Genomic DNA, 17955 nt, shown 5'->3' on the forward strand with positions numbered 1-17955 from the left:
AGTAAAATTTGGGGAATCATCAAAGTCAGTAAGCTGCATCCTCTTGAAATGTTTGTGCAAAATTTAATGGCAGTCCATGTAGTACATGCCCAGATATTTCACAGGTGCTATACAGCAAGTAAGGTGATTACCAAAGTTATTAGGATTTGTTTTTTAAGCACACCAATATTGCCATTCCCTGTAAAAATATTGCTAGTGTGGCTAAAAATAAATTAAGGTCACTGTAACCCAGGTTTATGAATCGTTATATGAAATATATCTTGAATAGAAAAGGGGAAAACAAAGACATCTGATTAGTAAAAACCGTTAAGAAAATGTAATTGTGAAAAAAAACAAGAGATTTTATATATGATGAATGCAAAAGGACAACTTAGTCTACAAATAACACAGCTATTCCTTGATTAATGTCAAATTTAATTTTTTGAAACGTGTGTGTGAATTTAATATGCTAGATCAGTCAGCCAATCAGATTAAAGCTCCGTCTGGCAATCTGACAAAGGTTATAGGTTCACTTCCTTTTTGACCTGCGGAAGAGAGTTGTTACTGTGACGAGCGATAACCATTGGCCTTGGATAAAACTGATTTGAAGTTGGACAGAACAGCTCTAACAACTTCTGAGACATAACTTACCCGTGTGATTATAACCAGAGGGACCTGTTGGCGCTGATTTTAGAGGAAGAACCTCTTTGGTGAGATACGTTTTAATTACGAAGCGCTAGCCGCTAACTGCTAATGTCATTTTCCTTTGCTATAAGTGTTAGCCTTGCTATTTTGAAGTGGGAACATCCCTTGGTTTGATGCAATATGTAAGCGTAGCTTATGTATTTAATCTTTGTGCTATTGCTGTGCTCTAAATGGTTATTTTTTGTCATCATGAGCACTTAAAGCTGTACTTCGCAGGTTGTGGGGAATGTTTGTGTGTGTGGGACTGTAAGCCGCCGCTGCACGAAGTATCAGTCTGTTATTAATATTGTGTACATGTCACCGTAGGCCGTCATTTGAAGGCGCAGGGTGTAAAGCAAACATCTTTTTCGGTGGGTTGTTGCTTTAGCTATTTTATGTCAATTGTTATGTGACTGTAGTACGGAATGTTTTTGTAATGACTGTAGTAACTTTGACTTAGAGCTAAATTTATTAAGTAGCGTTCTCTGGAAACTTGAGACAAATGTATTCTTAAATTGTTATTCTTCAGGTCATGTAGAGTACAATGAGATACTTTGGCAATGTATATTCTTAGTATTATGGTCCAGTATCCCAGAGTAGAAGCTTGAATGTGAGTTCTGACCTCACCCACTGTAGGTCAGGTTTGTTGGACCTACCTGGAGTTTGAGCCTGGATACTGCTGGATGTTTGATGGCGAGCTACAGCCCCGCAGATCGGAAACACAAACTCAATTGCATGCAGAGGATTTGAGGCCCTGGACTTTGAGGATTTCGTCTACATACACATGACCAACTCACTCTACTACACGGTAGGACAAACAATTGCCATTGCAACAGCAGCATGAACAGAACTATCAGCTAGATCTGCATAAGTGTTGGACATCGGTGACATTGGTGAATTTTGAGTTTACACACTATTTGTAAATAATAATTTAGCTGTTTTGTTTTTCCATTACCTGGGTTGATTCTGGTGTATTGTTTGGTCTATCCTGGTTCTGTGGTCGATTCCTAGCAGCTTCTGATTTTCTGGCCATATTAAGTAGCACAACCTATACAACCTTTAATGTCCTTTGCCATTTTTAGCAAATAGGGTTACATTACATTTCTTTCACCATACATACTTGCTCTTTTTTATGCTTGCATTTTTAAGCATTTTTTTTTTTTTTGGATGATTTAATCTATTGATCATTTAAATGTTTTCAAGGTGCATTAAATAATTATTGTGTATTTCCAAATTTATCAATAATTAGAATTCAGTCACTGGAAGTTATGCATATCCTTATTGTCCATTGCCAACATTCAGTTCCATTGCATAAACACACAGTATTTATGAAGCATGGCTTAAGGTAAGAATGTTGAGGAACAGAGGAATAATTCTTCTCCGGGTCATCTTTTACACAGGATGAATGCTGTAACAGAGCTTAAAGGACTCACTGTAGCTGCAGTGCTAAGCAGGAGGTAGACCACATACAGTAAAACCAGTGCTCTAAATACAGATCTCCACAGCTCCTCCAGAAATGTGAGATCCTCTTACAGTAAGCCTCTCGCACACAGTTTTCTTCTGAGTGATAACAGTCCAAAATGTTCCATCTTGTGTCAGTGGAGGACCTAACCTGTCCTCCTGTCAGATACTGTATATTGGTTGTCAATAGCATCGGGAGCTGTGACACAGTGCAGACTGGTTTGTCCATCAGTCTCGTGACATACGACATAAGATGCTGATTCTCCTCAGCTAACACAGTGGCACTGCCTTATTATTACTCTGGCCTTGATGCATTTTTGCTCTGACTTGTTAAACCAAGTGCATTATAAACACATTTAGTCAGATTTATTTTCATATCATTATGCCGTCTTAGCTGCCAGTAATTGGTACTGGCCAAACTGCAGATACACTGAATAATTATTTAGCTATAGTTCAGTTTATTTGGTCAAAAGATTATGGATGGGACTTGTAAGTGACCATATGGTTTTATTAACAAAGCTAGCCAATTAACGTTTGCTTTAAAACTCATCCCCTTATGTGTCCTTCAAACACACTGTGTATTACTGTGCTCTGAGCAGCAGACTAAGCTTATGCAGTTTACCTTTATCTTTGCGGACAAGGGTAAGACAAGGGCAGAAATATTAAAGCAAAACTGTCCGTCTGTCATAGTGGTTTACTTTATTGTTCTGCTGATCTCTTTCTGTGCCCCTTTCTATCTCTTCCTGTCTGTCTATCTTTCTGTCCTGTCTGCGTTGTGACTACCGCAGTTAGTGGATTGCTGTGAAATGCCAGCTGTCAGAGTGACAGACGCAGTGTCACCTCTGTGCAGCCACGTCACTGAGGCAACAAGCCGTCAACATGTGCACGGGTGTATGTGTGAAAGAGGGAGGGAGACAGAGGAGTGAGAGAGAGAGAGTGCGTGGGTGTTTGTATTGCTATACCTTGAGAGGACAAGTTAATGTTTGTGATGTCGGTTTTTTTAGAGGATGCAGGTTTGGATGAAATTAAAGGTAGAAATTAAACCTGTATTGGTTGAAGGGCAGAGATAAAAAGTGTGTAGTATAGTGATATCTGTGTACAGTATATAGCTGATAAAGAGGGGAAGGAGTGATACATAGAAACTAAGAGCATTGTGAGGAAGCACAGTTTGAATGACAGAGAACGAGAGTGGGAGAAATTAAAAAAAAAACAGAGGAGAAATGCAGAACAGAAGGTCAAAAGATCAAACTAAAAGAACAAGAGCTGAATAAAAAGAGAGAAATAGAATGTACTCTTGAAAAGCTAAAAGAGAGGGCAAAGTAAAGGGATTAGAGTGACTAAGTGAGAACAGGAGATAGGGATGGCAGTGAAGTAGATGGATTAAAAACAGTAGGAAAAAAGGGAGGATAGATGGTAGGATTTGTTATGGTTGAAAAAGGAACATGAGCCACTGACCAGCAGCAGAATGTGAAGGTCCTTTCCAACCCTAGCCTAAGAGTAACACCACTCTCATATATAATCAATGAAGATAATGGAGGTATGTTTATCCCGTGTTTTATCCCTATATATATATATATATATATATGTATATGGCGACTATAATCTGTCTCTGCGTTCAGTCAGACTCAGAAAAAAAGTGAAATGGATTATGAAAAAATCCCATTCATTTGGAAAACTGTAGGACACTGATTGTTCTTGTGTATCTGTATCTCTACAACCGAGGTGGTGAATGCATAGAGTTACAGCCACATTTATGGGAAATACACCAGATTGTGACATACTGGAATTATTAAGTGTGAATGACTTATTATAGAAACAAACAATACATAAATACACAAACTGGCCTCATATTTTTGGAAATGTGTCTGTTTACAGATCATAATGCTTTTCTTATCTGATCTTTCAGTCATACTCATACTTTGTTATTATTTTTTGTATTCTTTGCTTTCCTTTGTGCAGTACCTTAAAAACAATCAAAAGAAAGGTGCTACATTCAAGAAAAGATGATTAGTCTTGTTTTTATTTTCATTTGCAACAAGTAATTGCATTTTTTAGCGCCAAGCAATAGGAAATGTATTTTATCAAGTAACTACAAGTGACATCAGTATTTTTCCATTAAGTAGCAATGTTATATTTCAGCTGTAAAAGGATGAATCACAGTCTTATCAGAGTTTCTTTATAAACTACTCAAGAATGTATAATTAAAGGCACGGAGGCATCATGACCATAATAATAGACCAAACATTCAGTACACTTTTATAAAATCTCTTAATAAAGTGTTTCAATTAATCTAGGTCATACAATAATTGATGCAACAGTAATAGGATAATATACACTCACCAAGCACTTTATTAGGAACATCTGTACGCTTATTTATACACTTATGCTTATTTGTGCAGTTATCCAATCAGCCACTCATGTGGCAGTAGTGCACTGCATAAAATCATACATCTAGAAGTCAAGAGTTTCAGTTAATGTTCACAAACATCAGAATGTGTTCTGTGACTTTGACTGTGGCATGATTTTTAGTACCAGAAAAGCTGGTTTGAGTTTTTCTGAAACTGCTGATCTCCTGGGATTTTCATGCACAGCTGTCTCTAGAGTCAGAATGGCGAGGAAAAACAAAAAACATCCAGTGAGTGGCAGTTCTTAGGATGGAAACTCCTCACTGATGAGAGAGGTCAGGGGAGAATGGCCAGAGTGATTGGAGCTGACAGAAAGGCTATGGTAACTCAGATAACCACTCTTAACAACTGTGGTGAGCAGAAAAGCATCTCTGAATGCACGACACATCAGGCTTTGTGGTGGATGGGCTACAAATGCTGGAAGACAATGTCGGGCTCCAGTCCTGTCAGCAAAGAACTGAATTCTGAGGCCACAGTGGCAGCACAGGCTCACCAAAACCAGACAGCTGAAGACATGAATCCACCTTCCTTGTGTCAACAGTCCAGGCTGATGATGGTGGTGGTGTAATGTTTTCTTGTCAGTTTGGGCCCCTTAATACCAAAATTTACATCTTCTAATGGATACTTCCAGTATGAAAATACACCATGTTACCAGATCTGAATCCAATTGAACACCTTTGAGATGTGATAGAATGGGAGATTGGCAGCTTGAATTTGTAACTGACAGATCTGCTGAAATGATTTGATGCATCATATCAACATGGACCAGAATCTCAAATGAATGTGTCCAGTATCTTAGTATCTTGCCACCAAGAACTGAGGCTGTTTTGAGAGCAAAGGGAGGCCTTACCTAGTATGTGGTGTTCCTAATGAAGGGCCTAATAATAAAATGGCCATTTGCGTAAACTTGTTTTAATATTGCCTTGTTTACATATTACCTGGAATAGATGAAGAAGAGTTCATGAAGACTGATTTTGTCCTTTTATACAGCAATCATTTAGCCTGACAATGTTTGATTTACTTCTGGAACAGGCAGCCAATTTATCGAGAAGCTATTTCAAAATAAAATTCCTCCAGAGTCCATGTTAAGTGTTAACCTAATATTTTTGTATGACATTATGCCCCATCTGGGAAATCATTTCTGGGGGCAACATGATGAGAATAGAGTCAAATCAATTTTCTTCAGCAGGAAATGGAGGTGCATAAATAATGACAGAGCTCTGGGTAGGAATGGCTGATCCCACAGTGAAAATCTGACAATGATTTTAGTAATGATAAAGAATAAATAAATAACCAGCATAACCTTTTGAATAACTTCTGAGTATTACAAGCCATACACTGTGGTGTGGTGATTGTCCACTTGAGATTGAAATCTTGGACAAAACTGGAGTAACAAATTTCCTGCAAATTCTCTGGTGGCATTTGGCTTATTCATGAGCGCCAATCACTCCTGGGGTACCTGACCTGGCCCTCCATGAATACTAATGACCATAAAATGATAGGGCTGCAATCCACTTCCTTAGCAACCAAACAGAAGGGGAGAGTAGATATGAAAATAAGGCGACTGGGAAGTCAACAGAATGCCCCGACACCTCTCTGTGGTGTCAGACGACAACATTTTCCCCCGGGGTCTTGGAGAAAACCAAATAGCTTTTATTTACCTGGGAAATGCCGAGGTGCAGATACGTGCAAAATGAGGAGGAGGGGGGTGCGGGTGAGGAGACGGAAGGAGAGTTCCAGAGAGTGAGAGATAATGATGAAAAGGCTTTTTTAGCCCCAAGAAGGCAATGAGTCATCCAATCGTGCGTCCTGACTCACTGCGGCTTGGATACAGCCACAGCCTCAGGACGTCTTTGGTCACCGTGGTTACTGGGCACTTGGGTTACAACATACTGGAGAGGGAAGTAGGGTGGAAACTCATGTCTATATTTACATGTATGTTACAATACATACTTCCGCAGCATTAAGATACTAAAGCATGCTGAGGAGTATGTAGGTTACCTAAAAGCAGTAGGCAGCGTTTATAATTGCTCTGCAGCTGACTGTTATTTCAGTCTCAAGCCAGCGGGGAGATGCGCTGTCAGTATTGATGGACAGACACTGAATGACAGCCCCGCCTTCCTCTCCCTCTGTCTTTCTTTTCTCTCTCCTTCTCTCTCTCTCTCCTACTGCCATTGGCCAGCATCTCCATCTCTCTCTCTGTGTTCCAGGGCCTCATAATGAAATTCATTACTGTTACAGATAGGAGAGTAACACCCGTTTAGAGATCCGTGTAGAAAATCAATCACAAGCTGGTTCAGTGTGGGGAAAGTTCACTGAGGTTTCTCCCTGTGTAGTTGTGGTTGGTGTCTGTGGCCTCTCCAGCTTTGGTATTTGCCCTTATCAGAAGCGGGATTTCTTGCATTGGCAAGATGATACTTTCTTTGACCTTGGGCGCCTCTGGTATGTGTCTGCCCAAATAAATATAGAGAGTGTTAGGGAAACCATTTGATTTAAGAGAATGAGGAATAGTACTCAGGTTGAGTGCTCCACCTGCATTGATTTCTGAAGTAAAAAAAAAGGTAAAACATAGGCAAGGTTATGGTCTGGCTCCTTGAAATAAACTAGAGATAGAGAAGGAGATTAGAAGTCAAAAGTTTACTCATTGAATCATTTTTCATTGAGCCAAAGGGAACTGACAATGAAAGATGCACTGTTGCATGTGATGAGTGACTCATTCCCTCTTAAAATGTTATGTAAACAGTAATATACTTTTGTGTTTTCCCTGTATATTTTCCTCTTCAATCTTATGAGCTCATGATTCATCTTGTAGCTGGTTGGCTCAGTTCAAGGCTGGAATGGAGAAAATGATTATGTGCTTTCTGGGCCTCTGAGAAGGATGACAGGCATATTCAAGTTCTGCTTAGGTGGATGCTCACTGTAAGCTTTATATTAGCCATACATTGTGACCACAGGACCTTGTTTATACTGGACTCAATATTTTTTTCTGATTATTTCTTGGCTTGGTCTAACAGTAAGCAGCACTCTCCATAAGTGGTGACTCAAGTAAAATTTTAATGATTGAATGAAATATGTTTATGTATAGTTGCAAAAACTGTCCAATAATATTATTGATATTTAGATGAACAGTTAAATCCAATGTGTTTGATTCTACCTTAAAGGTTAAATGTCTGGAATATGTTATAGTTTATAGAATTGCATTCACAATGCATCTTGTCTGGATCATCAGGATATTTAGGTTAAACAAATGACGTAAGACAAAAGATGAATAAAAAACAAATGACATTTAAGTTTAGTCAGAATCAAGCAGAACAAGTTTAATAGCTTGATATTTGCAGCAAGCAAAAGTTGTCAACCTACACTGCTTGCCTTCAGTAATAGACTGAGTATATTCTAAAAGGGCTGGATATACACCATAACTGATGCAGACATACATAGATAGTAGAATTGCATATGGTTCTCAAAGTATACTTTCTGCATCCACATAGCCACAAGCATCTGTGTAATGTAAATTTGAACATCTGGCCATGTCCACGGGTGTCCGAGGGGGTCAGAATTTATGGATTTATGCACTTGTGTAACCATTTCTTTCTATGCAGACACCCAGCGTCTGTGTGTGAGTTTGCTATATGAGACCATGGCTGTTTTTGAGTACATCAGTTGCTTTATTTCAGGTCTGAAAATGCGCCACTGGTCTGGAATTCTCCACAAACATCAAATAGTCTCTGAAATACTTTTGGATCTCCTGATTTAACAGACTGACTGGAATTGAACCACAGATGGAATAGCTTGTCACAGAATAAAAAGAAGATATGCTATCAAACAGAGTTTGAGCCAAATTCATAGGTCCTTTCTTCCATTCATTTTCTGAGCAAAATAAAGTTACAGTATGTTGTATCGAAAATGACATGCTGACTTTCATTTCTCTTCCACAGCTCATTCAAGAATCACTCTTGTATCAAAGATAAACTTTCAATGCTGCAGAAAAGACTCACAAACAGGCAGGATTTTCTACATATGAATAATTTAGGCTGCAGAGTGTTCTTACTGGGGAAAGCACATTACTTAGTTTGACTAATTGTGAAATACATCTTGCTAAAACTGACACAATTGTTATCCAAACTGTCAAAAGTTACAGTAAACAGATGCCAATAGACACTGTACCACTTTGCTTTGGGTTGTTGTATCAGAATGTGTAGCCTTTTTAAACAGTTTTGAAATGTGAGAACAGAAAATATCAGCAAACAAACCATTTTTTTAGTTTCTTTTGATTTGCTATGTGATTGGCTACATATCTGTGCCACTACCTGCCTCCTATCGATTGAGATATTGCATTGAAAATCAGTCCTTTGTAGCAACCATAATTTGCAGAGAAGAAAGAGAAGAGGCAATGGTAAGCAATAATAAAAGAATGTAATTGCCACAGTAAATCAAGACTTTCTGCCTCTTTAGAATGTTAAACACTTACTGCACAAGCATGTAAATTCATAACAGTACGACAGTGTGACAGATTTTATTAAGAGTCTCTTCCTTGAATAGGATCGGCGGAAAAAGTCCTTGAAATCGTAGTCCGGCAGAGACAAAGACAGGCCATTCTTAATTCATTTCTTTTCTTCAAGCTCCCCATCTCCATCTGAAGAGCTTGTCTGAGTGAAATGACCCTGCTTTTCAATAACCATGACTGTAAATGTGTGATTCAGAATCCTGGCCTTATCAGCTCCCTAAGACTAAAATAGGGTCCATCAGTCTGTCTGCTTAATGCTCACCCCAGCACCTTCAGGGACAGTCCTGGAAGTTTGTCACCACTTGTCAGTTCTTCCATCAAATCTCCCAGAGGGTTCAGCACTCACAAGCTAAAACTATATTTCTTTTCCTTTTTAAACCCTATTGTAAGTTGATGTGATGATAAGAGAGCATGACAGGTCATGACGCTTTTTATTAGCTGTATTTTCTTGTTTAAGAGGAAGGGATAAAGACTTTTTTTTTCTGAGTGACACACCTATGACTGTGTGTGTGATTGATTCATTTGCTGCAAACACATTCTTTCAGATCAGTGCTAAAAGGAAACAGTAGAAATAAATAGTAAAAGTAGAAAATAAAAATAGAAGCAGATTGTAACAAGTATATGATGAACATATGATGACATGAATTGAACTTGAAAGTTTGTAACAGGGCTAGATGATGGGTAAGGACAGAGAAAAGGAAAACACACACAGTCACAGTGGCCTTATCATCCACGTTTTATCCATGATTGAGGATGGGAAAAAAAAACCCACAGCCCTCAGTTGAGTGGTTTGTTTATGTGCTGCTGCAGAAAGTGGCTGCATTTACTAATCTCCCTGATGTTGCCTTCTCTTTACTATTCCCCCGGTATTTTTCTGACTCAGCCTCTGCAGGTGGTAGTTAGCTGGCGTAAATAAATGACACATATTCCTTCGGCAAATGTGTCAAGACAAATTGCAAAATATGGAAAAATTCAACAGACAAGGCAAGCATTTAAAAAGTTTTCTGTAGCATAAAAAATATTCCATAAACATCAAGGTGTGAAAAACACAACCGTCTCCAAACATAATTGCCGGCTCACTACTGCATTCAAAAAAGGGTAGAGCAGAGGAAAGGTCCTTTTGAGCAAATATTTTAATGAACTATTATATCAGAGCTTTACATGCAATTTAAAAAAAGAACGCGTCTCCATAATTCACAGTAATTCTTAGACTTTAAGTAATGATAATGATGTTTTGACAAACAAAAGTGTATCCATTTAACAAGCTGAAAGTTAAATCGCTGCCTCTTTCTACTATATTTGTGTATCCTTAATGTAAGGTACTCAATATATGGTAGGAAAGCACATCTAATGCACTTGTACTGCAGGAAGTACTCATTCTCTTTCATTTCTCCTTCGTTTCCATGGAATTTGGGGAGAACAAGCACCTCAGTCATGTACCTGATCATGTATCAGTGAAATCCTGCGGGCTAACATACTCTCCATCCGTGGCTATGACTGCCCTTTGAAACTGTATCAGTCATTGCTCACATTTGCATTTGCACTCTAAGGTCATCTCGGATTTGTTAGGAAAGGTCATCTGTGTTTTGTCGTCTGCTTCAGATTTACATCTCCTCACATAATCACATATGTCGCCCTGGAATTCTCTGACGAGAGAAGTGCGGGACAAACTGAGGTGTCCGCGCTGAATATGCATGAATGTCACACATTGTGTTCCGGATGCATAGGTGTCAATGATTTCCTCCTGAGTCATTATCATAAACTGGGATTTATTGCAATAGTAGCACGGCTGCAGCACTACATGATTACCCAAAGCAGTGGCACATAATATTCTAACCTGCATAATCAGAATCTCCCTCAAGAAGCAATATTACTTGAGATGTTCTGACGCTTGGTGTTGTTTCAATTCAACACTCTACCTGAAGTCTGGAGGGGGAGAAATGCCTGTCAATTTTCATATCGCCTCTTGATTTATTTTGTGCAGTTATTAAAGTTCACCTCCCTCTGAGAATTTCCATAATGATCTCTCTTACGGTGGTGTATATGAGGCACATAGACTGCCTGGGCCTACCAGCACGTCTCTTATTAAATCTGTTGAGCTGTGAATTTACTCAAAGGCATGTATGATTAATGAAGGTAAGGATGCAATACAATATCTGTGCCTGTGTCACAACTTCACTACCCACAGCTTTGCTCGGATTGGGAGGAATGCATGGGTTTCTCTTATCTTATCAAGAGCATTTCAAGGTACAGTAGCTTGAATGCTGGATCATTCAATACACAGAATGAGATACAGTGTTGATAATTGTGCTTCTTGTTCGGAGGTGGTAAGTGGGATGACCCCTGACATGCCACCATCTGGCTCTGTGGCCGCCATAGAGGTTATATGTTTGGCCAAGATGTTAACTATCGTTTTCAGGTGTGCATTCATTGCTGACACACTTGAGAGGCAGTGATGAACAACCTCAGCATTCAGACAACATACAGAGGGCCACACACTGTGAATAATTCCCCTTTGTGTTTTCAAGGCAGAATGGTGTCTGCCACCACATACGTGCCACTATAAAATGCTGAAAACTGACTTTTTCCTCCTCCTTCTTGTCTGCCAGTCATCTCTCAGCAAGAGTTCAATCCCATGTGGAGGAGAGAAACAAATTAAGCAATACATAAACGCTCAAGAATACATATCTGCCACGGTGGGCTCTTGCTTCAAATCTGTCGGCGCGCCTTGGGAGACTGGCGGAGCTCTTGCTGGGACATAAACAGATGAAAACATCCAGACATACAGACGCGCTCTCTGCAAGATCCCTGAGCCCTCTCCCCCTCCCCCTCCTCTTCACACCCCACCCTTGATACAGGCTGCAAGTCGCAGCGACTGATGCTTTGTCACTCCCCGGTCAATAAAGCCAGAGCCCCCTGTGGCATCCCACTCTGTCACCTTTTAATTACAAACCTTTAATATTTAAACAGAATTGAGGGAAAAAGTTCAAGTCCAGATGGAAAGAAACACAAACTTTATAACGTACTCTTTTTAATCTGTCTGACTTTCTCTGGACTGGATGCGCTACTGAATCTCTGCTGCTTCATTCCTCACTCCACTCTCACCTTTATTCTTATCTTTGTCACCCTCATCTATCCTGCTGGCCCAATTTCTCATCTTTCGCTGTCTCCAACTTGCAGCTACGGGTTCATAAAGGAACGACAAACAGACAGCTCTTCGCAGATGAGTGTATGGGGAGAAAGTCAGGGCACTCACCTGCATCCATCAACGTTACTCTGCACAGTTGGCGAGCCCCCGCCAGCATCCTGACATCACAGTGGGAGTTACAAATGGATGTGACACTCTTGTTCCTTTTCTCTCAGCCTTTCTCTCTTTGCTTGCGTGCCTCCCTAGCCGCAACGTTCCCTGAAATACAGTGGGTATCTTTCACAGCTGCTGTTGTGAAGACCTATTTTCAGTCTTTAACCTACAGCATTTTAGAGATGTGAGCTTTTACCTCTGTCTTGGATATCTGCGCCTTGTTCCTGGAATTTTGGTTTCGTCAGCAAAGATGGCAATATCACATATCTCTCTCTTACAGTCTGAAGATGTTACAGTATGTGAATATTTGGATTCTGACTGACTGCGAAGGATAATGGGTTGACCTTCAGGTTTAATAAGGTTTGATTCTCATAAGAGCAAATTATTGTGCAGACAAGAGGCTTGAAGATGCTGTGTGGGAAGAGGTAGAGCTGTAGGATCCACAAAAGGTCATGATTACAGTTATTAAGGAAACATAGACAGAGGAAGTGGATAATATCACCAGCTTTCTGTTGTGAAACATATTTCTGCAAGGAAATTAACAGGTTGTTGCTGCTGTGGGTAAACTGAATCATTTAAGTATTCTTATGTAAAATGTTTTACCCTCTGCATTTGTTGGGATAGCAATAATGGTGATTATGGTGTTAACAAAAATGGAAAGGGTGTGCTGTTTTCTTTCCTTTTAAAGTCATGGATTTAAAGGGAAACATGGTTAACTCCAAAAGGATGCTGTGACTGTGATAGCTCTTTCATTAAAAAAGTGCTGCTCATGAGCATAGTGTCAAGTCTCAGAGGTTCCTGCAGCTCATGAATGCGCCACAGGAGAACAACAAGTGTCAGCTACGCATACAGAGTAGCCTGGAGTTAATTTTTTTTTTTCCGTGTCCCATTTCTTCCTTTCACTCTCACCCTTCTGCTGAGTGTGCACTCACCTGAAACATAGTGATGTGTCCCAGTTAAAAACTTGTCAGTCTTTCAACTCCCTGTCCAAATGGAGATTTTTACTTGGCAGTGAGTGTTACCTGTGACACTTTGCAATGTGCTAAAAAAAAAAAAGAGGCACTGCAAAGCAAGATTAAACATGTGATCTGCTGTGATGAACACACAAAAGGAAGGAAAAAAGATGAAGAGAACTTTTTTGAAATATCATTTTGTACTTTTATTATACTACCTTAAGCTTTTGTAAAACACTGTCATTTTGTAAAACATTGTCCATATATTTGTTGAAAGGTAGCAATTACTGGTGCAGAGTGCATAATATTTTTGTAACTGTGAATGGCAGCCACTAATTTGATATTTGTCACTGTTTAATGATGATGTCTTCTCAGATGATCTGCCACAAAACTGCAACAGGTCTTTCTTCATGATCGTTTTTATCTATACTCCTATACTAAATAATAATAATAATAATAATAATAATAATAATAATAATAATAATAATAATAATAATAATAATGATAATAATATTACCTATTCTCTAAGGGGTTATTGAAAGTAATCCTTTAATCAAGCTTGTCAATCATCAAAATTGATACAATATGACAGTGAGGTGTCAGAAAATCAATTTTCTTATGATCACACAGCAATGACAGTGCTCTGGCCTTGCATTACCTTTTTAAGTTTACCAGAATCTTATACAACTGCAGGCTTCCTAACAATTCTCCTCTCACCTCAGCCTCTTCCCTCTCTGTAGGGAGGGGGGGGTGTCCACGCTTGGGAAACCAAATCAAAAAAACATTAGGACCGACACTCAGGGCTTCAGTGGAGCCAGGTAGACACAGCAACAGTGATAATATTAGAAAAAGTTCCCAAAAGAGGCCATGGGTAATTGCAAAATACAATGTAGCACTCTTTTAATGTGAAACTCTTGTGTGTTGTCATAAGAAGCCAGATGTTTACTGTAGTTTAGCTTTTCATGGCTGCTTGTCTAATGTTTTGCTAGCTGTTATACAAACACCCCATAGACACAGATGTTGTCTGATGTAAATTATCATCTCCCTCCAGAGTTAAAAGTAATTCTGAAACAGTGGAAGAACCTTTTAGATTATGGGCTACATCCTAATTTGTGCCTCTACCTTTCCCTAGAGTTCTGTTGTTCATGATGAATGCTATAGGGGGGAATCTGGATCCCCAATGGCGCCAGATGGTTGCCAGTTTCCTGGTTGCTGTCTAGTCAGCTGTTCACAGAGCAGCCGATTGCGCATGTGGGGAGAACAGGCTAACACCCAAAGCCCCTCGCTCACTGACAGATGCAGTGGAGCATGAGTCATACAGTTTGCATCCAACTACATATTCTACTGTACTTGTTAAGATGCTAAAAAACTTCCCTTAGTATTGGCCTCTAGAATCATCACAACCTCTCACCACAGCAGCAGCACTCTCAACAAGTCCTCTTGTCATCTTAATATTGTTATAGTCCTTTCTACATGTAATATGAGATTAATAGTTTTTTTTCCTGCAGTCTGTTGATGAATGTTCTGTAGCACATTCATGTCCTGTTCCAAGTGAAGCAATCAGTTAAAGCTAGCACTGACATAAGGTAGCATACTGTTTAGGGAACAGGATGTACAGGCTGCATTTAGAAGCAATGCTCGCAATTAGAAGCATATAACCTGCTCTCTGCAGCTCATGGACACTGTTATTGAAAGCTAATAGTCTTCTCCAGTGAGTCAGATAATGCCATATTGGTCTTCTGTTTTTAGTGGTTAGTGTTTCTGACAGCAGTAAGAAAACTGAACATCACGCTGAGGTATCTGTCAACATTCATGTCCACCAAAGGAGAAAAATCCTATTTTTAGCAGAGCACAACATCTGTTTATACTCACCTTGCTCATTTGTTTATTAATTACAGAGTTAACGTTAACCTTATCTGTCCATCTGACTTCATCGCTCCCCACACTGAAGGTTGGAGTTCTTGGAGATTGGGTAGTGACAAGAACCAGTTGCCACCTCCCTCAGGGAAAATTAGAATTGCACTTAAATGAAATGGGATAAATCCTATTGTCTTTTCGCTTGCAATTTCTGATTTTCTCTCATTTGACAGATGTACAGATGCCAACACTAACATTCTGCCTGCAGCACTACAAATGGAACAAAGGGAACAAACACAAGTTTAGCACTTCTAGAAAGGCTCCTGTCCTTGAGTTCACAATGTTATTGGAACATGAAATGTCAGGAACATAGAGAGCCTGTGTAAGTGAGCCTCCTCAGACACAGCCAATTTATGATTTAAAAAAAAAAAAAAAAAAAGTTTTATCCAGCAGTCTTGCAACTACTGACTGAGCAGAGTTCAATGTGTGGGCTGTCACAACAGTAGATAGCACCAGGGTAAATCTCCAGTTCTCCAGTTTTAGCTGGTTATTGTCACTGTGGTGTTATATGTATGCAAAATTGCACTCATGTATATGCACATACTTGCAAACTTACAGGCATATACAGGAGGCAGCTCACAATCTAAAACCTTCCAGATTTGGGGCTCCTCTCAGGAGAGACAAACCAATTAAAAACGACAGTGGAGTCTTATCCGAGTTCTGTCTTTGTGTTGCTCAAAAATCTCCCCTCCTCATTTCCTTCTCCTCACCCCTCCTCTCCTTCTCGTCATTTGTGGGAGCTGGTCTAGTTTTAAGGCCAGGGTACGGCGGGGCGGGGGTAGGTAGGGGGCCGTCTTTTGTGTCTTTGTTGCTCAGGATATTTGAGTGTAATTGCTACACTTGGTGCTAATTAACGGTCTAACAGAGATAAGCTGGCAAGAGACTCAGAGCAGTATCTGTGCGGATTCACTGATAAAGGGACACTTTCAAGAGGAAGCAGAAACCCACATGACAACCTATCAGACGTGGACTAACTGAGAAGGAACACTCCTTTCATTATAATTAGGTGGGATACACAGGTTTTAAGAGAGCAACCATAAAAAGTTTTTGTTTACGCTCTATTTTGTTTGGAGGTACTTTAAAAGAACTATAAGCTGTTGGTGGACTCCAACTTTTGCTTGGTTTTGATTGTCGGAGCACTTGAAGGAGAACATATGATGTATTCCTTAATGTGAGTCATTGGTTCTTGGGTTGAAAAGGTCAAAAAGTCATCGGGAAGCTATATGACTCTGCAGAAAAACAGCTGTTGTCGCTGCTAAATGTGTTTTAAAATCCCTATCAAAGCTGCTGCTTCTTCATCTGAGAGGACTTCTGAAGTTAAATTCCTTTGAGGGCAAGAAAGAAATACACATACAGATATACAGAGACACACAAGCCACACACACACACACACACACACACACACACACACACTCCAAAGAGACATTGTGGTGGGTATGACAGCCAGGCATAGTTCAGTAGTATGTTTTAGCTCTGTATCATCCCCGAGAAGTTCAGAGGAGTTAATCCGTCAATGACGACAGAGCCTTAATATAGAGGCCAAGGAGGAGAGGGAATGTGTGCTGAGGGATTATGGGTAAGCAGATGAGCAAACATTAAACATTATAACAGTAAACACTGACGGATTGGGTCTTGCAAAAAAAAAAAAAAAAAAAAAGGACTGAAAAAACCAGAGGGATCGGAAGAGGAGCTACAGCTGAATTTGGAGGGGTGGGGGGTGGTTTGATGAAGTGGTTCCCCCTGCTGTTTGCAAATGTGAAAACATTGTTTTTCACGAGCACAATTTTTGATAACATAGCAATCTGGGAGGACTCATCCGCAGCTATTTTCAGTCATTACAAAGCAAATTATAGCTGAATGTCAAGGCAATTTCCACATAATCACTGGTGTTGCAGAGATAGACATTGGTCCCTACTCCTGTCCCTTTTTTTTCTGCTGATGGCAGTACATTTCACTCTGCAGTTGAAACCTAAAGTATAGCTCCATTCTCTCAGCCGGGGCCTATTATTCCTTGCCTCGGTCCTGTAGCGATTCAATTCCACAATCAGTCTGTTGAACTTGGCATCAACAAAGAAGGGCCCATTCCCAGTGGACTTTCTCTTTCTCCTTCCTATCTTCTGTCTTTCACTCACACGTCTTCCTCTCAACAGTGCGTCTTTCCCTCTCTCTCCACAATCGGAAATGATAATGGAAACGAGCTGTGGCACGCAGATTATTTTTGTCACATTTTATCTCCATAGGGGGTTCATTTTAGTGGCTGCGATCATTATCTAGGAATGGAGGGTCCCGTGTGCGACGTGACATGACAACCGCTGCCTAATTTGGTACTAGCTTGCCACATATCAGATAAATCTCCAGATTCTTGTGTTTGTGCTGATGAAGGAGATAGAAATTAAACATTTTACGCTACTCTGCTCATGATGTATTTACCTGCAAATAGGGCACAGGTGAGGCCATGGGCACTTGAAATGATTGAGTCCCAAACTTGGTAGAGAACCAATTACGAGGTAGCACAACAATGATGCTGTGACAGGAAAGAGAGGCGGGGGAGTGCCAATGATAGACAGGTGAATTGCCCCTGAGGCAGGGGAGGTAATATTTGTCCCCGTAGCTCACTGACAGGGTTAGGAAACAAATGTCATCGACACAGCACAGAGGAGAGCAGCCAGGCAGCTGCAGGACTCTGGCAGACAGACCGAAAAAGGAAGGGAGTGTCTGTTGTGGCAAGGCTGCATAAAAAAAAGTGTTTCT

General features: G+C 40.0%; 1 long non-coding RNA gene across 2 annotated transcripts in view; it reads left to right on the forward strand.

Annotated features, from left to right (window-relative positions):
* The first annotated feature begins 525 nt into the window (after nt 1–525).
* LOC108882038 (uncharacterized) overlaps nt 526–17955 on the forward strand; it is a 113220-nt gene continuing 95790 nt past the window's right edge. For both annotated transcript variants that reach the window (XR_001960727.2, XR_001960726.2), the window contains exons 1-2: nt 526–689; nt 1300–1471. This is a non-coding gene — a long non-coding RNA (uncharacterized LOC108882038). The remainder of the gene's footprint in view (nt 690–1299; nt 1472–17955) is intronic.

The sequence above is a fragment of the Lates calcarifer genome, linkage group LG14 (assembly GCF_001640805.2).
Source record: "Lates calcarifer isolate ASB-BC8 linkage group LG14, TLL_Latcal_v3, whole genome shotgun sequence".
Taxonomy (NCBI): domain Eukaryota; kingdom Metazoa; phylum Chordata; class Actinopteri; family Centropomidae; genus Lates; species Lates calcarifer.